Genomic DNA, 3,725 nt, shown 5'->3' with positions numbered 1-3,725 from the left:
GACAGGAAGGCCATTAGGACTATGAAGAACCTCCCCTTCTACTTATTTCTCTAAAATGGGGAGAGGTGGTCTGTAGTTCCCAGCTGAGGGAACAGAAACAATGCTAACTAATAACAGTGCAGCAAAGGCAAATAACACAGGAAGTTATCAGCTCCCAAGATTTATGGCAGGATCAACCGTTTTCTTTTGAACTTATTAAAGAGATATAACAAAAATACTTTAAATGTTATATTTAACAGATTAAAGAGACGTTAACTTAATTAAAAAATGTTGATTGTAGTGTACTTTTAACTTGAAAAGAGGAATGAAATATGAGATTTAATCACCTACATTTCTCTGCTCTGCCATTTATAAGCCAGAATTTCGCTATGGCTGTCGTTTCCTCTTATTTTTCATTTTTTTTTTTTTATATATAATTATTCTTTTTTTTTTCAATTTATAATTTTTAGATGTAGAAGGTATACTTGCCAGGGGCTTTATATGCACTGGGGCTAAACATTATCAATGTTTCATTTTTAATTGCAATGCCTAGGTTAGTATCACACAGGTTGCAGAAAATTAGTTTAATTAATCAATTTATGTTAATTATGTGTTACAAACAGTGGGCACATTTGCATATCTGTACCAGTGCAGTGAATAAAAAAATATCAGCTTTTACCACAGGTGAGGTAAACTCATTGTCAGTCTTAACAACAAAGTTTCCAATGACTGTCAAATCTGATAAATGTCTTGATGTTTATTGCAATATTTTTTACAGGAAAGAAATTGACTGGAGTCTGCCAATTACGGCCGAGAATTCCTTTGAGTGAGTGCAGAAATACAAAAGAATGGTTCATTAGAGTCTATTTTTTAATTGGAACATTACATAAAAGGAGCTTTCTATACTTGTACTTTTTTTTTTTTTTTTTTTTAAACCTTCAAGCATCTGATAATACCGAGTGATGAGAGTGATTCTTCATCATCGCACTGTACTGTCGCCCCAGTTCGTTCTGGGTGTGCCATCCAGACCACGCATGGTGCCTGTCCATAGTGTATTGGCCTTATTACATTTTCACTGCTTCAGTCCACCCAGGCCTCCTGGGACTCATCCTTTTTTTTTTTTTTTTTTTTTTATGAGGGGTTTGTTCTATTTTTCGTGGGTTACTATTGTCTGTCATATACTGACCAGCCACTAGAGAGCCCTATTTTGCATGGATATTGAGTTCCAGTCCATTGCACGATTGGTTGCATGCCATACAACATTGCATCGTGACATCATGGCATTCCGCAGCGTGGCTACACCGGCATTCTTATGTGGCGCAGGCCGTGTGATGTCACATACGGGCACCATTTTGGTACACCACACGCTTGGGCTTTGGATAGGGATGCCCTTTTGATGCTCCACGCTCTGAGGTCATGTGATTTTGATACCATGGGATCAAACATGGTGACCCAGGTGTCTATAGTCACACTATAATTAAGTAGCATGGATATATAGCGCCAATGCTCCACCCGTCAGTCTCTCTTTCACCAGGCTGACGGAAGGAGACACACTACTCTATCATCTGTGCTAGGTCAGTTTCCTTTGATTTTTGATATAGGAGCCACATTGATCTTCTACCTGGATGTGATCCCTACACCGCCATTCATGCGGTAGTTTGGGACCACACCATCCAGTGATTCTCAACCAGGGTTCCTCCAGAGGTTGCTAGGGGTTCCTTCAGCAATGGGCAATTTTTGCCTCTGAGATAAGTTCCCACTGAAACCATTAATCTTTTTAGCTATCTGTAAGGAGGTAATTCTTCCCAATGACCACAAGTGTAAGGACCATTCCTCTCACTGACCATTACACTAATGTATCATGAGTTGTAGATTTCTCATTTTTAGCAGGGGTTCCGGAGAACTATTTCAAGGGTTCCTCTGTGTTTAAAAGGTTGAGAAAGGCTGCCATATACTATTCCAGATTTGTTTACATGTGGCTACTAGGCTCTATTATGCCGCTATTGTTTAGGCCACATGAGGATCTGAGGCACAAGATAGACCCCTATGCACCAGATTGTTGGTCTGTGGAGGCGCATATGTAAAGACTAAGATTGTCTCCATTTTTGACATAATACGCCCTTGGATGACGAACACTCTCTATTTTTTGAAGTCCCTACAAACCGGAGGTATGGTCAATATGTGACTATTGTGGATAGTGCTCATTTTGCTTTTCACTTATCTTATTTTCAATATTTTAAGACATTATCTGTAAACCAACGAGTAAACAACAACTGTTTATATCTATTCAGATATGTCACAGTGCGATCCTTTGGCCTAATCTACAAGTATTTACTGGGCCTCATGTGAATCATCCCGGCCCACTACACTGTGGCCGATATCAGTGCGTGGCTTTGGCGGACCACTTAGTCTTCACCTTCTGAGTCATTTCTGTTGTTCGGTGGAATGCTTACATTTGGGGTCAGTATTCTCAGCTGATTAAATTCCTAGATGTATTGTAATATGCATGCTCATTTGTTCATGCATAAAATTGCATGATAATTGTAATATGTACACTGATGCTTTTGTATATATTTCTGATGACATATATTTTATTATCATAGATTTAAACTACAGCTTTGGAAGTTTCAAGCCCTTTTAGCCCCTGAAGAAGATCTACACTTTTGAAACGCATTGGACATTCTGTCGGTTCACAGCTTTTGGGTTTCACTTTCAGCTGGTTTTATACTTATCCCCAACTTTATGTGTTTGTTTTTACTGCCTTGAAATTTTGTGATTTATGTCTTGTGTTTTATATGCCAATACATTTTTTATGATTACTGTTTGTGGTCTGTTTAAAATCCCAATGGGAGGAAACCTATTCTTCATTACATAAAAGGAGTAGCAGTGTTCTGAGGAACAGTCCCTCCTGGGCAAGAAGGAGGAATAAGGCGCATTTAGTGATCCTGTCTTTGGCGATAACCCATCAGCAACAGGATCACTAAATACGCGGCATAAGAGGCTCTGTTTCCTTTGGCGGTCTTCTTAGAGGAGGAGCAAATCCATTTCTGCCCTACCTTCCTTTATAGCAGTAGATCACTCCAATGGGGTTCTTTTGCAAAAAGGTATTAAAGTAAAGCTAAAATAAATAAAAATCCTCTCACTATTACTCAGATCCCAGGGTATACTGGTGTGAAATTAACATTATACTGTATATGCCATTTACACTTTGCATTATTATTATTCAATTCTTATACAACATCATTAAAGGAAACCTGTCATGATAGAGTTATGAAGGCTGCCACAACTGACAATTTATTCTCAAATTTGTTCTCAAAATAGTAGTGCCTGGCTGTCATGCTGATGCAAGGAATGATTCCTGAACCCGTCACCTTTACATGTATGGTCTTTATCAGTGTCAAACTAGTGTTACAATTTCAGTTAGTGTTTAGATTTGCCACCACTAATTAATTGCTTTTTCTTTCTGGTACAACTAATTTACATACCCATACCGCGAGCAGAAAAGCTAGGCATTTTTAAAACACTGCCATGCTTCCTGATTTGGAGCTGGACCATGCCATCGGCTATGCAAAACGACTGGCTCACAATTTACAGTGTAATGCCACTATGAATGTAAAAAAAAAACAACAAAAAAAACATTCCTTTGTGGCCAGTCAATTACATTGCAGGAAGTTTAGGAAACTTCATTGAAGTCTTGGCACTAACAAAACTTCAGTTACCCTCTAATTCTTCTTTGTAAGGTCTTT

General features: G+C 38.5%; 1 long non-coding RNA gene across 1 annotated transcript; it reads left to right on the top strand.

Moving 5' to 3' along the window:
- Positions 1–757: 757 nt before the first annotated feature.
- LOC143926965 (uncharacterized) lies at positions 758–2,773 on the top strand. Its single transcript, XR_013262168.1, has 3 exons — positions 758–805; positions 2,271–2,439; positions 2,583–2,773. It is a non-coding gene; the product is annotated as an uncharacterized LOC143926965 (long non-coding RNA).
- The last annotated feature ends 952 nt before the right edge of the window (positions 2,774–3,725 follow it).

This window comes from Lithobates pipiens, unplaced genomic scaffold, assembly GCF_037356315.1.
Source record: "Lithobates pipiens isolate NorthernLeopardFrog02 unplaced genomic scaffold, aLitPip1_a1.2 Scaffold_23, whole genome shotgun sequence".
Lineage (NCBI taxonomy): Eukaryota > Metazoa > Chordata > Amphibia > Anura > Ranidae > Lithobates > Lithobates pipiens.
The sequence above is the reverse complement of the archived record's forward strand: the minus strand, read 5'-3'. Positions and strand labels throughout refer to the sequence as shown.